Source organism: Narcine bancroftii, chromosome 3 (assembly GCF_036971445.1).
Source record: "Narcine bancroftii isolate sNarBan1 chromosome 3, sNarBan1.hap1, whole genome shotgun sequence".
In the NCBI taxonomy this organism is placed as follows: Eukaryota; Metazoa; Chordata; class Chondrichthyes; order Torpediniformes; family Narcinidae; genus Narcine; species Narcine bancroftii.
This window is the reverse complement of record NC_091471.1, coordinates 218482034-218503048: the sequence shown is the minus strand read 5'-3', so window position 1 is coordinate 218503048 and position 21015 is coordinate 218482034. Positions and strand designations below refer to the sequence as shown.

Sequence of the window (21015 nt, the reverse complement as noted above, 5' to 3'; positions counted from 1 at the left end):
CCAGAAACTTGTCCACTGCAATAATTAGTTATTCCTAAAAAAGACAGAGATCCATTAAAACCAGTTTCATATAGACCTTTATCTTTATTGAATGTCTATTACAAAATTATTGCAAAGTATTAGCAAATAGGATTAATGAGTATCTTCCTGAATTGATAAATATGGACCAGACAGGCTTTGTTAAAAATTGACAAACTTTGGAAAATATAGTAAGGTTATTAAGTATAATTAATTTAGTGCAGAAAAAAAGATTTTAAGTGTTATAGAAGCTTTAGATGCAGAAAAAGCTTTTGACAGGTTAGAATGGGATTTTTAACTTTTAAGTTTAAGGTTTTAAGTAAATTTGGCTTTGGTGTAAATGTTATAAATTGAATTAAGGCATTATATAGAAATCCTAAAACTAAGGTGATAACAAATGGACAAATATCTCAATCTTTTAACTTAACTAGATCTAGTAGGCAGGGATGTCCTTTATTATCAGCTTTGTTTGCTTTAGCTATAGAGCCTCTTGCACAAAAGTGCGAGATGACTGACAGTTGAAAGGGTTTGAGATAAATCAGTTTGAACATAATATTAGTTTATTTGCTGATGACACATTAGTTTGTTTAACTCAACGACAATCATCACTACCAAGACTTTATAGTCAGTTGTTAAAATATAGGAAAATCTCCTGGATAAAAGTGAAGTATTGGAATTGGTAAAATGACACTATTCACAATGTCAACAAGAAGTTCAATTTAAATGGACAGACAAGATTAAATACTTAGGTATACATATTGATAGTAATTTGAAACATTTATACAAATTAAATTATATTCCAATATTTAAAAAGATAGATGAAGATTTAAAGAGATGGGTAAATTTATCTATTAATTGAGAGAGTTAATTGTATTAAAATGAATATTTTTCCAAGAATTTAATATTTGTTTCGAACTTTGCCTATATCTATAACTCAATTTTTTTTCAAGATTTAAATAAATTAGGAAATTACTAATTGGGAACATGGTAAGAAAGTCATTAGAAAAGTTAACATAGAAATATGAACAAGGGGGATTACAACATTCTAATTAAAAAAAATATTTTAAGGCAGCACAATTAAGATTTCTAGTTTCCACGTTTGTTAAAATTAAAATGGATATTGAATTAAATAAGATAGGAGAAACTATACCAGAGGAGTTTAATTTATAAATGGGAGCCAAAATCTATAACAACAGATAAAGATGCTCTGATATTAAAACATTTTCTTAATATTTGGAATAAAGTTAAGTTAGAAATTGATGGAAATCTTTCATTAAAAAAGACATTAATTAATCCTTTATTCATTTTTTCAAAAGTTTAAAAAATGTGGAATAATAAAAGAATTTTAAAACTGGGAAATTGTTATAATGATAGATTGATATCTTTTGATCAATTAATAATTAAATGATATTCCTCACAATACATTATTTTCAGTTGAGAGAAATTAGGATCTGAAATGGTTTCAAAAGATCTTTCAAATGGAGCAAACTATAGTTGATGGAATGTCTAAAAATATTTTTATTTCAATTGTGTATATTTTGTTACAAGAATACCTAAAGTAGTTCTGTTTAATTCAAAAGAAAGGTGGGAACAAGATCTACACACGATAATAGATCAGCAGGACTGGAAAAATTTATGTAAAGAAGTTATGTCTAATAATATTGTAGAGTTTAAAACGTGTCTATAATTTATGGTTTTGTTTTTTGTACTTTTCCTTTAAGGTGTAGCAGCAGCTACACTGCTACTGAAAGAACACACAACCAGAAAGGTTGAGCTCAGTGAACAGAACTGATTTATTGCAGGCTGCTGGGCTGGACTTGTACTCCCAGCCCAGACCTGGCTGAGAACTGCACTGGGGGATGCTGACGTCACCCAGGCGTCACGTGGTCCCCCAGCATGGGATTCTAATAGATGGGAAAACCCCCGACGGCGCCATTTTGGCTGGCTGCCCTGCCGCGTGGATTACAAGTGGGGCCAGCTTGCCTGCCTAGTGGTGTGCCGCCACACAGACCCCCCCAGAACCAGCACCAATGTCCTTTTCAGCTGGGCGGCCTCGCTTCTTGGGCTGGACCACAATCACTGGTTCGGTGGGGTCGAGGTGCGTTCGCTTCAGCCTGTCCACAGTAAACAGTTCCCGCCTGCTGCCAATGTCCAGTGTGAATGTAGACCCTGAACAACCTTGTATGGCCCCTCGTAAGGTCTCTGCAGAGGTGCCGCGGGCAGGCCTCGCTGAATAAAAACGTACTCTGCAGAAAGCAGCTCGGTGGGGATGTGAGATGACCGTGTACTGTGTCTGGGCGGCGGTGGGGGTGCGAAAGAGTCCAAGTGGGTCCAGAGGTGGGGAAGTAGCTCGTGCGGCGACCACTGGGGGTTGTGAGGTGCATTGATGAACTCACCAGAAAGTGCCAGCGGTGCACCGTAGACCAGCTCAGCTGATGACGCCTGCAGATCCTCCTTGGGCGTGGAGTGGAGGCCAGGAGCACCCAAGGCAGTTCGTCCACCCAGTCGGGACCGGCGAGGCAGGCCACAAGTGCCAACTTAAGGTGGCGGTGTAGATGCTCGACTAGCCCATTGGCCTGCGGGTGATAGGCCATGGTGCGATGTAGCTCGATCCCCAACTTGTTGGCAAGCTGTGCCCAGAGTGCAAAGGTGAACTGGGCGCCCTGATCGCAGGCGAGGTGATTCGGAATGTCGAACTGAGCGACCCAACCATGCAACAGCGTTCGGGAGCAGGAGTCTGTGGAGGGGTACAGCATCGAGATTTCCTCGGGCCAATGAGTGGTGCAGTCCACCCCCATGAACAGGTAACTGTTGCCCCAGGAAACGGGTAAGGGCCCGACTATGACCACATGAATGCGGTTGAACCGTTCCTGGACGTGCTCGAAATCTTGCATGGGCGCCCTGTGTACCTTGGACATTTGGCAATGGATGCATGTTCTGGCCCAGCCCACAATCTGCTTCCGCAGCTCGTGCCGGAAGAACCGCTCTGCCAACATCTGGACCGTAGACCTGATGGACGGGTGCAAAAGGTCATGGATGTGATGAAAGACTTGCCTGTGCCACTGCTGGGGAACCACTGGCCACGGGGTGCCCGCGGAGACATCGCACAGGACGGTGCTTCCGCTGCTCAGAGATAGGAGGTCTTGGAACCGCATGCCTGTAATGGAAGTCGAAGCTGGACGTTAGCACGCAGATGGCTGGTCGCGAGAGTGCACCAGTGACCACATTGTCCTTCCCCGCTTTGTGCCGAATGTCAGTGGTAAACTCCGACATGAAGGAGAGGTGACGCTTCTGGCGGGTCGACCAGGGGTCCTTCACCATCATGAATGCGTGGGTGAGGGGTTTGTGGTTAGTGAAGATGGTAAAAGTCCTCCCCTCAAGAAATAGCGGAAATGCTGCACCACCAGGTACATGCTCAGTAACTCACAGTCAAAAGCACTATACTTGCATTCTGGTGGGTGAAGAAGCCGGCTGAAGAATGCCAGCGGCTTCCATTGTCCGTTCACCTGCTGCTCCAGGACGGCGCCGACATCTGTGGCAGAGGCAACAACGGAGAGCACCATATGCAGGTCGGTGTGTGAGCATGATGGCCTTCGCGAGGGAGTCCTTGGTGGACTCGAATGCACTGCAGGCCTCTGAAGTCCAGGTGAGCGATTTGTGCTTTGCTGCGATGAGTGCAAATAGCAGCTGCATGATGCGTATAGCTCCCGGGATGGATCGGTTGTAGAAGTTGATCATACCCGCGAACTCCTTCAGCCCCTTGAGATTGTCCGGACGTGGGAACTCCTTGATAGCAGCAACCTTCGTAGTGGTGGGCGTGGCTCCCTCGGCCGTGATGGTATGGCACAGGAACTGCATGGACTCTTTCCCAAGCTGGGTTAATGATGAGCTGAAGTCGGCCAGCTGGGAGAAGATGCAGGTGGGCTTTGTGTTGCTCCCGATCCCTGCTGGCAATGAGAATGCCGTCCAAGTAAATTAAGACAAAATCCAGGTCTCTCCCACTGAGTCCATGAGGCACTGGAAGGTCTGAGCGGCGTTCTTGAGCCCGATCGGCATGCGAAGGAATTCGAACAAGCCGAAGGGAGTGATGATGGCTGTCTTGGGTATGTCCTCAGGGTGCACTGGGATTTGGTGATACCCATGCACCAGGTCAACCTTTGAGAAAACCCTCGCATCATGCAGGTTGGCCATAAAGTCCTGGACGCAAGGGATGAGATAACGGTCAGGAACTGTCGCCTTGTTGAGCCATCGATAGTCTCCATAGGGGCGCCAGCTGTGGGAGGCTTTCGGGACCAAGTGGAGCGGTGAGGCCCACGGGCTGTCGGACAGCCGAATGTTCCCCAGCTCCAACAGATGCGAAAACTTTTCCTTCGCCACCTGGAGCTTGTCAGGCGGAAGCTGGCGTGCCTTGGTGTGAACCGGTGGGCCCTGTGTGGGGATGTGGTGGAACATCCAGTGGCATGGTGAGGCAGCTGAAAACTGTGGCTTGAGGAGGGTCAGAAACTCATCCAGGATTCGCTAGAACTCGTCTCTGGGCATGCTGATCGTGGCCATCTGAGGCTGCTCTGTGCGGGAGGCGTTCAGGCGAATGGCCTGGAAAGTACGGGCTTCCACCAGGTGCCTAACCTGAATGTCCACAGGAAGCCTATGGGCGAGGAGGAAGTCAGCACCCAGGATGGCGATCGGAATGGACGAGACGGTGAACTTCCATGAGAACTTTAGTCGGTCCATCTGGAAGTGGACTGTCTTGTCTCCATACGTCCGGAACTCTTGCGTTGGCCGCACGGAGGGGAGGTCCTCGAGGTCGGTTCCTGGACTCGATGCCCATGGCCATGATGACACTGATCTGGGCCCCAGTGTCAACGAGGAACTGCTGGCCGCTGACTGAGTCCCACAGGTAGAGGAGGCTGTGTCCTTAGCCAGCCGCTGCTGCCATTAACAGCGGCCGGCCTGCTCGTTTCCCTGGAACAAGCAGGGCTGACGACACTTCCGAGCCTTGGCTCCCCAGTGCTGGTGGTAGAAGCAGGAGGCCTGGAGTGGATGCCGTGCCCCTGGTTATGCTCTTGGTGGCCCCTGCAGGGGCCGGATGCTCTACCGCAGTGCTAGAGGCGGGTTTGGCATGGTCATGCCCATTCCTTGGAACCTGCTGGACCACTGACCCCTCCAGGAAATGCTCGAGCCATAGCTCTTGGGCCTTCTGAGTGACCTTCCTCGGGTTGGTAAAGCTCTCTTGGGCCAATAACGGCCGGATGTCCTTGGGCAGATGGTCGAGGAAAATGCGCTTGAAGAGTGGGCAGTTGGTGTGAAATGCATGAGCATCTCGTCCATCAGGGACCTGTCCCCCAGGGCGTTGAGGTGCAGCATCCGAGTGGCACGTTGGCGCCTGGATAGTCAGAGGGATCCGGTGAGCACTCGCTTGATGGTCTCGTATTTGTCTTCGGCGGGTGGGTGCTGAACGAGGTGCAGCACACATTTGGCAGTGGCCTGGTCCAGGGCGGCGACCACATGGCAGAATTTGGTCGTGTCGGATGAAATTTGGCGGAGGTGAAACTGAGCCTCCGCGTGGCCGAACCAGGTCTCCGGCTCCTGAACCCAGAATTCAGGCAGCTTGACGGCTATAGCACTGATCCCAGGTTCGCTCATCACGGGTTCAAAGATGTTTGAACCAGTCGGGATCAACAATTGTAGTGGCAGCTACACTGCTACTGAAAGAACACACAACCAGACAGGTTGATCTAAGTGAGCAGAACTAATTTATTGCAGGCTGCTGGGCTGGACTTGTTCTCCCAGCCCAGACCTGGCTGAGAACTGCGTTGGGGGGCGTTGACGTCACCCAGGCGTCACGTGGTCCCTCAGCGTGGGCTTCTGAGCCCTGTGCTGAGAAGGGGAAATCCCCGACGGTGCCATTTTGGCCAGCTGCCTCGTCGCGTGGATTACAAGCCGGGCCGATTCGCCTGCCTGGTGGTGTGCCGCCACAAAGGATTAATTGTTTACGTAGAATTACCGTAATTGCTATGATGTCATAATATCCGAGTGGACCGGGAGTTCTCTTTTCATTCTTGGAATGACCATGGAAGAGACGCGAGCCCTTAAGAAACTTTTCTTTGAATTTATTATTATTCATTTATTATCATTTTAATTCATTTATATTTGTTTGAAGTTGATATTTGTTATCATTTACAACATGCTTTAGTTTACTCTGTTATGAAGTGCGAAGCTATGAACATGTTTATTCGTTTTTATCAACGACAAATTAAAACTATTTACAGCTGCAATTACGAAGTTTGATTTATTTGGATGAATAAGATACAATTCAGAATATCGAGGCTAACTTCCCTTGAAAGATGACATACTTTGAGATTGAGAAATATTAGAAACTGAAAAGTATCAAAGATAGATTACTCTATAAATTTTTCTTTACATCAATTGTATATTACATCTCAGAAATTGAGTAGATGGAAATCAAATTTATCGAACCAATGTTTTAGACGTGAAAAAGAAATTTGAACTTTTTTCATTCCATATGGTCTTGATTGAAGGTTAATTCTCTTTGGGTTTCTGTTAGTAAATTTTTGCAATGAGTAACTTTTCTGCTAAATCCCGAATTATTGTTGTTAGGAAATTTTGAAAGTGTTACTTCTAAATTATTGCTGTCAGATTCTCAATTAAAATTTGTTGTTAGCTTTAGTAAAAGCAAGGAAATGTATCATTGTACTACAGAAATCTGATATTTCTTTAGTATTATAGATGGCATGCTAAGATTCAAAATTGTATTCCTTTAGAAAAAAATTAATTTGAGGGGTAAATATTTCTACAAGTTTGGAGCCCGTATGCTAGAATTGTGAGGTTAAAATTATAATTTTTTAAAAATTCACCTGACCAGTGAAGCTTTCTCTGAAAGAATAACAATTTTATGATATTTCTGGGATCTTTGAGTGTCATCTAATGCAATCTAAATTAATTATCAGGCATTAATGGTATTATGTATTTTAGTTATGGGATTAGATTACATTTGGGGGGTGGGGGGGAAGGGTTTTTTTTTATATATATATTTTCAGCATATATTTGTTAACATTTTATTATGGTTATTTACTACTGTTTATTATTATGATCCTATACATGTTGATTAAATTATCATGCACAATTACAGGTACACAATCCTTTAATCGGAACCCTTGGGGGACAGTGTGTTCCAAATTTCGGAAAGCCAGATTTAAACCCACACGAATTGTGCTACCGTATCCACCCCCACCCCCTTCCAGTCACGCTGCCATTGCTCTTTTTCTCCCTCCCCCCCCCCCACGCGCTGCTGGTCTCTCCCCACTTGTCGGATTTTGGAGCTTTCCGGATTTTAGATTCCAGATAAAGGATCATGTACCTGTAACTCCCAAGTCCTTCTGCATGGCAGCATGCTGCAATTGCTTGTATTTAAATTATTTGATTTTCTATTTTTCTTTCCAAAGTGGATAACCTCATACCTCACGTTTACCATCTGCCAGACCCTTGGTCCCTCACTTAACCAATCTGTATCTCTCTGCAGCCTCTCCAACTTGCTTTTCCACTCAATTTTGTGTCATCAGCAAATTTTGATACACTACACTCTGTCCTCTCCTCCAGAACATTTATGTATACTGTGAACAGTTGCAGGCCCAACACCACCCTGACTTGCCTCCAATTCTCTTGTCCACTCAACCCGCGTCCTTTAATCGATTTATCAGCCACAACCTTCCCCTTTGCAAGACAACTGCTTTGGGTGAAACCCACCTGCCAGGCCAGCCCCAGCACATCTCCTTGATGGAATCTGGGTGCTCCTCCACTTCAGGCCCACTGCCCCCACCCTGCACCAGTTCCTCAGCCACCATCATCTTTCAATTACTTGCTGCTCTGTGACACATGGAGTAAACCTTAGATCAGAAGACTCAAGGTCTTTCAACTTACTACCCAAGCCTCAAATTTTTCTTTGAACAATCTCATCTTGTTTACGTTGCCAAAATCATTGTTACGAAGGACCACAATGATCTGCCCTTATTGTTTACATCCCAACTACTGTGAAAGAGAGCCTAGTAGTCCATCACACCTGTTTTTTTCCAGTCATGTTTGACTGGAAGGTTTTCCAATTTCTTACCTCACTAAATCAGTGGTTCATAGCATGCTGACATGACAACACTGCATTTCTAATTTTATATGCTGAAAACTATCTACAGTATCTCATCTCTCTTCCTGCCAATGTAATCAGTACCATGATGAATCCCCAATTCTGGCTGCTCCTTCTCCCCATCCAGGATACTAGACCCTGAGCCTGCTGTGAAAATTCCATGACCCTGGCACCAAGGAGGCAACTGTCTGTCCTGGATTTCCTTCCCCCTCCCCACCACACACATACACACACAACCATATACAGCACATAGGCCAGTTCAGCCCTACTAGTCTGTGCCAAACATCTCCCACCTTGTCCCACATTCAGCCCATAACCCTCCACACCTCTCCCGGATATACCTATCCAACTTTTCTTTGAATATTAACATAGATCTTGCTTATACCACCTCTGCCAGAAGTTCATTCCATACCCCACCACCCTTTGCACGAAGAAATGCCCCCTCATGTTTCCTCGAAACTTTCTCCGTTACTCTCAATCCATGCTCTCTTGTTTGAATCTCCCCCACTCTCAATAGAAAAAGCCTATTCACATAGACTATCTTTCCCCGTAATAATTTTGAATACCTCTATCAAATCACCCTCAACCTTCTATGCGCCAAGGAATAAAGTCCCAGCCTGCTCAACCTTTCCCTGTAACTCAAACCCTGAAACCCCGGCAACATACCCATAAACCTCCTCTGCACTCTCTCTATACTGTTTATATGCTTCCTGTAATTCAGCAAGCAAAACTGCACACAACATTCCAAATTTGGCCTCAATATAACATCTCAACTCCTGTACTCAATACAGTGATTTATGAAAGCCAACATACTAAACATACACCACCCTATCCACATGTGATTCAACTTTCAGGAAATTATGTGCCATGACTTGTTGTCTCCTTTGTTCCACTGCACTCCTCAATTGTCTACCATTTAACATGTATAATCTATTTTGATTAGTCCTACCAAAATGTAGTACCTCACATTTATCAGTATTAAACTCCATCTGCCAACTTTCAGCCTACTGTCCTATATCACCTTGTAAGCTTTGATAATCTTCCTCACTGTCCACAACACCACCAGCCTTTGTAAAATCTGCAAATTTACTAATCCAATTTGCTACCCTATCATCTAGATCAGGGGTGTCAAACTCAAATTCACGGAGGGCCAAAATTAAAAACTTGGACTAAGTTGAGGGCCGAACTAAATATTTATTGAAAATTTTCAACAACATCTGCATGTTTTCTCTTCTTTCAACATGTGTAATGTTAAACTTTTTCTTATTAAAATAAATGTTTAATAATAGTTTTGGATAAACTCTTTCATTGTCATTGGCCCATTTCCTTTAGCGTTCTGAAACCATGCACATGACGAGTCAATGAGGGATGATTAAAGCAGTGGTCTTCAAACTTTTTCTTTCCACCCACAGACCACCTTAAGCAATCCCTTACCAATCACAGAGCACCAATGGCACAGGGACGTGAGTGGAAAGAAAAAGGTTGAGAACTGTTGTATTGTGGTAACTCCACATCTGATTAGGTTAATTGTTAGGCAAGTGGTCAGAGAAGGACCCCCCCCCCACCCCAAGAAAGGCTTAAATCACAGGAACAAAATAAGCTTCCGTCTCACTGCTCCCAATCTTACACACAGTCCTGATGTGGAATGTGGGGTCACAGCTCCACGTTCACCCGAGTTCAGGTGCTGTCTGTGTGGAGTTTGTACGCTCTCCCCTTGTCTTGGACCAACAGGTCGGTCGCCTGACGAAGGCACCCGAACCCCCCGTTGAAATGCCGACGTCCAGGGCGGTGGAGGAATTGGCTGAGAAGAGCGCGTTGCTCCCACCCCCCTCCCATGGCTGGAGAGGTATTAAACTGCAATCTCACGGCGCCGGGCTCATCTCCAACAAAAGGAGCGGGAGGCAGGGTCCGCTGCGCACGGAGCGAGGGGGAAGGCATCGCCAACGAGACGTTCGGTCCAGCGTCGCCGCTGAAGCGCAGACCCAGCGAGGTTGGTCCCCAACTCCAGCCGCATCTGTGTGTCCGGGAGCCGGGCGGGCTGAGTGCGGCGCTCCGATCCCCGGGATTCAGGACTCTGAGATCCCTCCTCACCTCCGGCGTCTTCATTTTCACCTTCAGTGTGCATGTGCTATACTGGCGCGGCGGCCAGCGGGCCAACTCTAATATATATTTAATATGATCTTGCGGGCCAAATATAATTATATCACGGGCCAGAGTTTGACATGTGTGATCTAGATCGTTAATATATATGACAAACAGCAGTGGACCCAGTACCAATCCCTGAGGCACTCCACTCGTCAACGGCCTCCAATTCAACAAACAATTTTCCACCACTACCCTCTGGCATCTCCCATCCAACCATTGTGGAATCCATTTCACTACTTCATCATTAATACCTTCCTTATTAACTTCTTATGGAGAACCTTGTCAAAAGCTTTACTAAAGTCCAAAGAGACAATATACACTGACTTCACCTCATCAACCTTTTTAGTAACCTCCTCGAAAAACTCTACAAGATTTGTTAAACATGATCTACCACATACAAAGCCATGCTGACTACTACGAATCAAAGAGTTGTATATACGATCTCTAAAAACATTTTCCATTAATTTACCCACCATCGACCTCAGACTTACAGGTCTATAATTACCAGGTTTACTTTTGGATGCTTTTTTTAAACAGTGGAACAACATGAGCTACCCTCCAGTCCTCTGGCACTTCCCCAGTGGCCAGTGACATTTTAAATATTTGTGTCAACGCCCCCACTATTTGTTCACTAACTTCCCTCAGGGTCCTAGGGAATATTTTGTCAGATCCTGATTTATCCACCTTGATTTTTTTTTTTAACCTCCTCATTAATCCTTATATTATCCATGACCTCCCCTACCATATTTCTTCACTTCATCTGGTTCAATATTCTTTTCCTTACTGAATACTGAAGAAAAAAAATTGTTTAAAGTTTCTCCAATCTCTTCAGGCTTCTCATGGAGCCTATCCCCTCATCTTCAAGGGGTCCAGTTTTATTCTCAACTATTCTTTTATTTTTAATATACTGATAGAAACCCTCTAGATTTATTTTTACCTTGCCTGCCAAAGCAGCTTCATATCTCCTTTTTACCTTTCTAATTTTTATTGATTTTTTTTTTAAACATACTCATATTCCTCAAGCAATTCACCTATTCCCTGCTGTTTCTACATATTGTGTACATCCTTCTTCCTCCGAACCAAGTTCCCAATATCTCTTGAAAACCAAGGCTCCCTCCAGTTTCCAACCTTTCCTTTAATCCTCACGGGGTCATACCAACTCTGTGCTCTCAGAATTTCCTCCATTCTTCCCTGAAAATATCATCCCAATCTACACCCTCCAAATCTTTTCTCATCTCCTCGAAATTTGCATTCTTCCAATCAAGAATTTCAACCTTAGGTCCACCTCTATTGTTTTCCATTACTAGCCTAAAATGGTATTGTGATCACTTGACCCAAGGTGTCCCCAACACAAACCTCTGTCACCTGTCCTATCTCGTTCCATAATAAGAGATCCAATACTGCCCCCTCTTGAGTCAGTTCTTCTACATATTGATGAAGAAAAGTTTCCTGAACACACCTAACAAACTCTACCCCATCCAAGCCCTCTTACTGTATGGATGTCCAGTAAATGTTCGGAAAGTTGAAATCTCCCATAACTGCTACGTATTACACATAAATGCAATCTCTTTACAAATTTGCTCCTCTAATTCCCTTAGCGCATTCGATGGTCTATAATACACTCCCATTAATGTATTCATTCCTCCGCCATTCTTCAATTCTATCCAAATAGCTTCGCTGGATGATCCCACCAAACCATCCTGCCCCATCACTGCCATAATGTTCTCTCTAATAAGCAGTGCAACTCCTCCATCTTTTATCCCCATTTTATCATGCCTAAAACAATGGAATCCTGAAATATATAACTGCCAACCTAGTTTCACTGATGGCCACAATATCGAATTTCCATGTGTCTATCTATACCTTAAGCTCATCTTCCTTATTTACAATGCTCCTTGTATTAAAATATATGCACTTGAGAGAATGTCCTCAACATATACTCCTTTTGTTACCATCTACCTTTACCTTCTTCATTTATTTTTACACTCTTTTCCCTTCAATTCCTTCCAATCTAGGTGTTCTTCCTCCCTCATCTCTGTACTCTCATTCTGATTCCCACCCCACCACCAAACTCGTTTAAACCCTCCCCAACAGCTCGAGCAAACCTGCGCACCAGGATATTGGTCCCGCTCCAGTTCAAGTGCAGCCTATCCCTTTTGTACAGGTCAGACATTTCTCAGAAGAGATCCCAATGATCCAGAAATCTAAGCCCCTGCCTCAGCTTCTGAGCCACACATTCATCCTCCATAATTTCCTATTTCTACCTTCACTAGCACATGGCACAGGCAGCAATCAGAGATTGCCACCCTTGAGGTCCTGCTTTTTAACTTCTTCCCTAACTCTATGTAATCCTTCCTCAGGAGCTCATCCCCACTTCTATGTCATTGGTGGACTACGACTTCTGGCTGCTCGCCCTCGCCCTCCCCCTCCAGAATGCTGTGGACTCAATCAGAGACATCCCTGACCCTGGCACCCGGGAGGCAACATACCAACCGAGAGCCCTGATCTCATCCAGCAAATCTCCCTTAACCAGCGAGTCCCCAACTACAAGAGCCCTTTTCTTTACCCCTTCCTTTCTGAGCAAAGGGTCCAGCACCTGTGCCAAAGACCCGATCTCCATGACTTGTCCCCTGTAGATCGTCTACCCCCAACAATATCCAAATCAGCACACTTGTTGAGGGAAACACCCACAGGAGTACACAGCACTACCAGTCCCCCCCTCTTCCTCTCAGTCACCTGTCATGATAATGAATATGTATGAGATGTACCGGAAGTCACGTGGTATGAGAGAGAGAGATAAGAACACAAGCAGGAGAACAAAGGAAACGGGAGAATAAAGCCACAGAGAAGTTTACCTGATAAACTTGTGTTTAATGTTTCATTAACTTCACATTTCGGGCCACAAATGTGACATTGGCGACGAGGATGAAAGAAGCTTGAAGAAAATTAAAGACTAAACAAGATTACAGAGGATTACAGACAACTTCAAGGTGATAAGAATTTTCTGTGTCTCAGTACTTTTGGGCTGAAATATTTCCTCATGGCTGGTGCAGACAGTGACTTTATTACACATAGTGGAATTGCTTATTTTGACCCAACGGGTGAGGCAAGTACTGTAAGTGTGAAGTGGAAGGCATGGCTGGAAGAATTTGAATCCTACGCTGACAGTCGTGGCCTATTTCTAGATACCGGTACAGTTGAACAAAAAGCGCAGAGAAGGGCGTTACTTCTTTTCACTGCGGGACCCTCAGTTCGGGCAACATTTAAGACACTTTTGAATACTGGAAGAAAGGATGAGTACCGGAAAGCGGTAGATGCATTAAATGCACACTATGTAGTGACACCGAATGCTACATTTCAACGCCATTTGTTTCGGAGAACGAGACAAGAAGATGGCCAAACAATTGCTCAGTACGTGACGAGACTACGCCAGCTAGCTGTTGGATGCAATTACATGCCAGCTGATTTGGACAACCAATTATTGGATCAAGTCGTACAGCACTGCAGATCAGATAAACTCAGAAGACGTCTACTGGAAAGAGGGAGTGAGTTGGAGCTCACCGATGCTTTAACCATTGCTGCTGCATTAGAGGCTGTTGAGGGGCAATTTCATACCATGACCCTGAAAGACAACTCAAGCCAGCAAATTAAGAGGCTCTCACATCGCCATAATCAGCCAAGACATACGTCGACACAGGACGTGGAGTGTTATCGATGTGGAAACCGAGGTCACTTTGGAAAAGACCCATATTGCCCGGCCAAAGGCAAAGTTTGCAGAAAGTGTGGAGGTAAGGACCACTTTGCAAAGAAGTGCAAAAGCAAGTCCAATGCAGACCAGAAGAGGAAGAGTACAACTTCCAAAGGCAAAGCCTGGGGGAAAGGAAAGTATCCTGGAAAGAAAGAGACCATTCGCCAGATAGACAGTGACGATGATGATACCCAGGAGGAACAGAGTTGTTACCAATTTACGTTGACTGAAGTACATCATGAGAAGGTCCAAGTGATCATTGTAGACTCAGGCAGTGACAGTAATGTGATTGATCGACATTTATGGGAGAAGTTGAAAAGGAAAAAGATCATCTGTACCTCAAAGAAGTGTTCCAAGAAACTGTATCCATACACAGCAACCAAGCCATTGCAGACCATTGGATGTTTTACTGCAACTGTTGAAGCTGGAGATAAGTACACCGAAGCAGAGTTTATGGTCATAGAAGAGGGGAGAACCATTGCTGAGAAGCACAGCGCAAGACCTGGCAATACTTCATATTGGAGCTTGTGTCAATTCAATTCAGTCATACGAGGATATGAAGCAAGAATTCCCCGCAGTCTTCCAAGGAGTAGGAAAGCTGAAAGGTCGACAATTGAAGCTAGCGGTAGATGAAACGGTCAAACCCAAGGCACAACCAATGCGCCGAACTCCGTTTGGACTTCGTGGGAAAGTCGAAGCCAAAATTAAAGAATTGATCGTACAAGACATTATTGAACCGGTGGAACATTCGACACAATGGGTCAGTCCCGTAGTGATTGTGCCCAAACCAAAGGGTGACATAAGACTATGTGTTGACATGAGAATGGCCAATGAAGCTATAATTAGAGAACGACACCCTATACCAACAGTGGAGGAAATACTTCAAGAACTAACTACCAGCAAGGTATTCTCAAAAATTGATCTGAAATGGGGCTATCATCAATTAGAGCTGGATCCAGGTTCCCGAGATGTAACTACATTTGTGACTCACTGTGGATTGTATCGTTACAAGAGACTATCATTTGGAATTAATGCAGCTTCGGAGATCTACCAGTATGAAATCCATCGAGTGATTCAAGGCATTCCTGGAGTTGCCAACATTTCTGACGACATCATAGTCCATGCACCAACGAAGGAAGAGCATGATAAACGGTTGAGGCGTGTACTATCTAGACTACAGGAGGCAGGCCTTACCGTGAATGGAAACAAGTGCCAGTTCGGTGTGTCAGAAATGGACTTCATGGGACACAGACTTACACGGGAAGGACTAAACCCTGCAGAGGCCAAGGTGAAAGCTATTGAAGAGGCACGTGCACCTCAGAACGCAACAGAGGTGAGGAGTTTCCTGGGATTGGTCAATTTTTGTGCAAAGTTCATTCCTAATTTCGCTACAGTGGCAGAACCACTAAGGAAACTAACCAGGAAAGGAGTACCATTTCATTTTGGATCTGAGCAGAAGAAAGCGTTCACAGCGCTGAAGCAAAGCCTGACAGATGCAAAAACTCTTGGATATTACGATCTGGCGGCATCAACCAAAGTCATAGCGGATGCCAGCCCGGTTGGTTTAGGAGCCGTGTTGGTCCAGATACATGATGGAGGACCAAGAATCATTGCCTATGCCAGCAGATCATTATCAGATGTGGAAAGAAGATACTCTCAGACAGAGAAAGAAGCACTCGGACTTGTATGGGCCTGTGAGAGGTTCCATGCATATTTATACGGCATTGAATTTGAACTCATCACAGATCATAAGCCATTAGAGGTGATCTATGCACCTAGATCCAAACCATGTGCCAGAATAGAGAGATGGGTACTCAGACTACAACCCTACAAATATAAAGTAATCCACATTGCAGGGAAAGCAAACATTGCTGATCCGCTGTCCAGATTGGTGAAGGATGGTGGTCCACAATCCAAGTCAGAATTGGGAACAGAAACAGAGAGCTTTGTTCACTTCGTAGCTATTCAGGCGACACCGAAAGCTGTGACTACGAAGGAAGTCGAGAGAGAATCCGAACGTGATCCAGAACTCAAGGAAGTAAGAGAATGCATACAGAGTGGACAATGGGACAAGTGTACTCACAAGGCTTACATTCCCATTAGAGACGAACTTTGTTGCATCGGACAGTGTGTATTGAGAGGTTGCAGATTGGTGATACCGCAAAGATTGAGACCGAAGATCGTATCCTTAGCGCATGAAGGACACCTAGGTATTGTTGGTACCAAGCAAAATCTCAAGACCAAGGTATGGTGGCCAAGTTGTGATAAAGACGCAGAGAAATTTGTTAAAACTTGTCATGGATGTCAAATCACAAGTAGGAGTAATCCGCCAGAACCGATCCGGAGTACGCAACTCCCGACAGGACCATGGATCGACGTAGCTGTTGATTTTCTTGGACCTTTACCGACGGGTGAATCAATTATGGTAGTGATAGATTACTACAGCAGATACTATGAGTACGTGGTGTTGAAGTCCACAACCACTGAAAAAACAATACAAGCGTTAGCAGAGATATTCGCAAGATATGGATTACCTGTTACATTATACTCTGACAATGGTCCACAATTCATTTCAGAGACATTTACGGATTACATGAGAACCACAGGTATCCACCATCATAAAATAACTCCGAAATGGCCGCAAGCCAATGGAGAAGTAGAGAGACAAAATCAGTCCATTGAAAAACGATTGAGGATTGCACACGCAGAAGGACAAAATTGGCGAGAAGCATTGCTATCTTATGTGGCTGTCTATCGAGCAACGCCTCATGCAACCACTGGAAAAAGTTCTGCAGAAGCATTTTTTGGGAGAAAAATCCGCACAAAAATGCCAGAAATAAAGGAAATCCGAGACGACCACGATGCTGAAAAGAAAGGTGCAGCAAAGCTGTACACAGATTCGAAACGTGGAGCCAAGTACTCAGACATCATGCCAGGAGATAATGTTCTAGTGAGGCATGAAACTGGTGGTAAGCTAGACACACCTTATTACCATCAACCCTATACTGTCGTATCCAGAAGTGGCAGTATGGTGACAGTCAAGTCTCCGACTGGAGTCCTGTATAAGAGAAATGTCTCAAGTGTAAAAAGGTACCAGTCCAGAGATACATCGAGTGAAGAGGTTGAAAGGCCAATACGAGATGCTGAAACTGAGAGACCTGATGATGTTCCAGAGGCAGTTACCAGCACTCCTGATGAAGTGACTAGAGCGCCAGAAACACCCGAGCCGTGGTGAGCAGTATTTCCAACGCCGAGAGTGAACAACCGAGAAGCGACGACAATATCGCAGGCAGGCCGAAACGAAACCGGAAACCGCCCAAACGATACGAAGACTTTGTGCCATAATTTTAATAAGAACTTTGGGACAGTATTTTAATCTTATATCATAAAGTGCATGTATGAGTGCTGTAGGAAGTAAATTTTATGTAGTTGAGTTATAGTATTACCATTAGTTACGATGTTTGTATGTTTACGAGGGATATTGGTAAGTGAAGGTAAAGTTTATTTCTGATTAAAGGAGGGATGTCATGATAATGAATATGTATGAGATGTACCGGAAGTCACGTGGTATGAGAGAGAGATAAGAACACAAGCAGGAGAACAAAGGAAACGGGAGAATAAAGCCACAGAGAAGTTTACCTGATAAACTTGTGTTTAATGTTTCATTAACCACATTTCGGACCACAAATGTGACATCACCCATTTCCCTGACTCCTGAATGTTAGGTGTGACTGCCTCCCTATAACCTCCTAATCTATCACTGTCTCTGCCTCCTTATGATCTCCAACTCAACCAGCTGCAACTCCAGTTCCCTAATCAGGGAACATCTGTGCTGTCCTGGACCTGCAATTGGAGCACTCAACCACCCTACCTGCCTCCATCACCTGCTCTTCAATTTAAATGAGAGTAATTCAAGATAAAAAGGACTTACCAAACCTTACTTCACAGGGAGCTCTTCCTCTGCCACTGTTTGCCGAAATCTCTTGAGCCAAAGCCTCAGTGCCCCACTCCTTCCCTGTGCCAATCACTCCCAGGGCTGCTACTTTACCTCACCCTCCTTTTATTGACCCTCAACCAATTAATCTAATTACCCAATTACTGTCTCCCACAAATCAACTCCCAGCTGTCTCTTTTTTCATAAGTACTAAAAATGCTCTTGCTCCTCCCACTCAGTCCCTCTATATGTCTAAATAAATCAATGGTTAAACCACAGCTACTCACAGATACTGCATCGACTCTCCTGGCTCCTCATGAACAGAAAAGCAAGGCAACTTATCCTGCCCTTTATAAACCTGTCGCCCAACTGACGTCACACGCCTGCGCACTAGGCCCCCTGCTTGATTTTAGTCCCTCACCCAAGTGCGTCGACAGGAAACCCCCCCCCTCCCTCCCCCCCCTCCCCCCCCCTCCCTCCCCCCCCTCCCCCCCCCTCCCCCCCCCTCCCCCCCCCCCTCCCCCCCCCCCTCCCTCCCCCCCCTCCCTCCCTCCCTCCCTCCCCCCCCCCAGTAACTGGTCGCCAGGACTAAGTGCCTCCCGGCTTCGCAGCAGCCCTAGTGGTGCAGCCACGTTCCTGGCTGATACTGCTATTTCTCCTGAGAAGGGATCTCCCCCCCCCCCCCAAGAGTGAGACATTGACGGTGATAGGGGACTCTTGTCCCTCCCCCAACTGCCGGCCCGCAGTTGTGGTGGGGTCCCGTCCCTATCCCTCCTGTGTGGGAGCCTGTCTGCCCCCTGCCCATGTCTCTCCACCCCCCACCACCTGTCAGTCCAATTGCTGCCCCCACCTATCCGTGCGGCCGGCGGGGGGGGGAAAGAAACCGGTGCTGCAGCCGGACACACTCGCTGCCCACAGCGTTTTCAGGGACCCTTCTCTCTGATTTCCCTCCCCCGTGCGACAGGAGACGCGTTCCTTGCCCCCACCCCCAGGCCCGACTGTGGGGGAACGAGGCTCCGGCCGCTCGCTCTCCTTCCAAGGCTGCACTCACCTCCTGGGATCACCGGCTCCAACGAGGCCCAGGCCACGGTCTCCTCCATGAACCAACCCGTTGCTGCGGGAACGGCGCACACGGGCCATGTGACGTCAGCACGCATATTTCAGAGGAGGTTAGTTGTCACGTGTCGAAGCGGCCTGAGCCCTGGAGCAGTCAATCAACAAAGTGACATCACCGAAGGCGTCACTGCACTTGTGAACAGGGGCTCCCTCCAAGGTGGAATCTTCATCATGAGAAGCGAAAGTTCACTGGAACGGGGAATAAAGCAGCGAAGGGTGAGGGGAGCGGGAACAAAGAAGTGAAAGGTGATGAGGACAAGGGGGAATAAAGCAGCAAAGTGGGAGACCACTGGAACCACAGTGGACAAGCCAAAATAGCCACACAAGGCTATAGAGTGAATCAAATGAATTTACCCTTCATCACAGGTGTTGTCTTTTCAAAGGCAGAATCAAGCATTAAGCATGGTCAGTTTGAAGCCTCCTGGGAGTTTTAGTGCCATTTAACAATGCTAGGTTACACCCCCCACCCCAGAACTGGGAGACAGGTTTGTCTGTGTTTTAGGTTGTCCACCTCTGCAACTGACTGTTGGTTGCAGCAGTGGGCAAGACCTGTCCACATGAGCTGGTTTAATCTTGTCAATAGTGAAAGACTCCGGCTTCTCTCCAATATCCAAAATACAGGTTGAGCTAGTTTGAGTGCAATGAACTGAGATTCACTGGTAATGGGTTGTGCTGATGGCTTGCTCCACCCCCATTTACCCATATATAACCCAGGTTTCCCGCCTTAACCCAGAGCCCAACTGAAGACCATTGTTAGACCCTATACTTTATTATAAGCTAATAAAAAGCATGTTCTCCCCCAGTTGTGAGAGCTTTTATTCGCGACACAATTTTATTTGCTTATTCACTAAAGAAGGAAGCCCTGCTCAAGCCGAGTATGTTCCTGATTGACCCTCTGTCCCCAGAGGCCGCCAAAGAATTTGCTTACTGGCTGGACTGCTTCCAGGCCTACCTGAATGCGATTAAGGACATGTTCAACACTGATAAACTCAAGAGGTCAGCCCTCATTTCCAGGGTAGGCACTTTAGGGTAAGCAGTCATTTGGGACTGTGCAAGCTGTGATGTGACCATTGAGGCTTTGAATGCTCAGTACCTGAAGCTGCAAAAAGAGGTCCTAGTGAGGCATTGTCTGTCCACATCGGCAGCGGCATGGGGAGACCATCAATGACTATCTGCTTAACCTTTGGACTCTTGCCAAGAAGTGCTGGTATGAAACGGCTACTGGCCATGTTTATGAAGATGAGCAGATCGGGGCACCCTAGTCACGGGGGTCCGCTTGAGGTACGTGAGGCAGTGACTACTTAAGTCAGGTAAGAAAGACTTGGCCAGCCACGATGAACTGGCCAAGTCCCTTGAACAGGCCCAGCTCGAGTCCGACGACCTCGAAGCCAATGTCAATGATCCCAGTGAACCCTTCCCAGGACTGACAGCTCCTGCTGTCCCTGCTCTAATGGCAGCTGCCTCCCCTGCTAGGGAGTGCTTCTTCTGCGGTATAAGTCAGAATCCCCATTCTCGAGGCCCAGTTAAAGACTGCTCCAGCTGCTGTAAGAGGGTACTCCTGATGGGAACCCCTTGGAAATCTACAACCTGCACAACTCCCAACTCAGACTCCAGCCCCAAGCCATCGTCCTCAGCCCCGAACTCACCAGAAGCTACCTGCTGCGTTACTCGCCGAAGGAGGGTGGTAGTGGAAAGCAGCGCAAAAAGCCTCAGCGGCCATCTTTCCGCAATTCAAATTTAGCATCATCATCAGAGGAGGAAGAAGGGTGGCCATCTTGCCACGCCACGAGGTCAATGCCATCTTGCCTGCTGCTGCATCAGGAAGGACGGGGGCTACTTGAGCCTCTGGAGTCCTAGCATTGATGGTCCTGGACCAAGACAGACCACATCAACTCAGTA

General features: G+C 46.0%; 1 protein-coding gene across 4 annotated transcripts in view; it reads right to left on the bottom strand.

Moving 5' to 3' along the window:
- The window catches only part of LOC138758133 (zinc finger protein 850-like), an 86102-nt gene extending 66897 nt beyond the window's left edge, over window positions 1-19205 (bottom strand). The window contains exon 1 of one of the 4 annotated variants that reach the window (XR_011354164.1): window positions 19052-19205. The gene's annotated coding sequence lies outside the window, so the exon portion shown is untranslated. The remainder of the gene's footprint in view (window positions 1-19051) is intronic. The other 3 variants (XR_011354165.1, XR_011354163.1, XM_069926629.1) reach the window with 3 other exon arrangements.
- Window positions 19206-21015: the final 1810 nt, after the last annotated feature.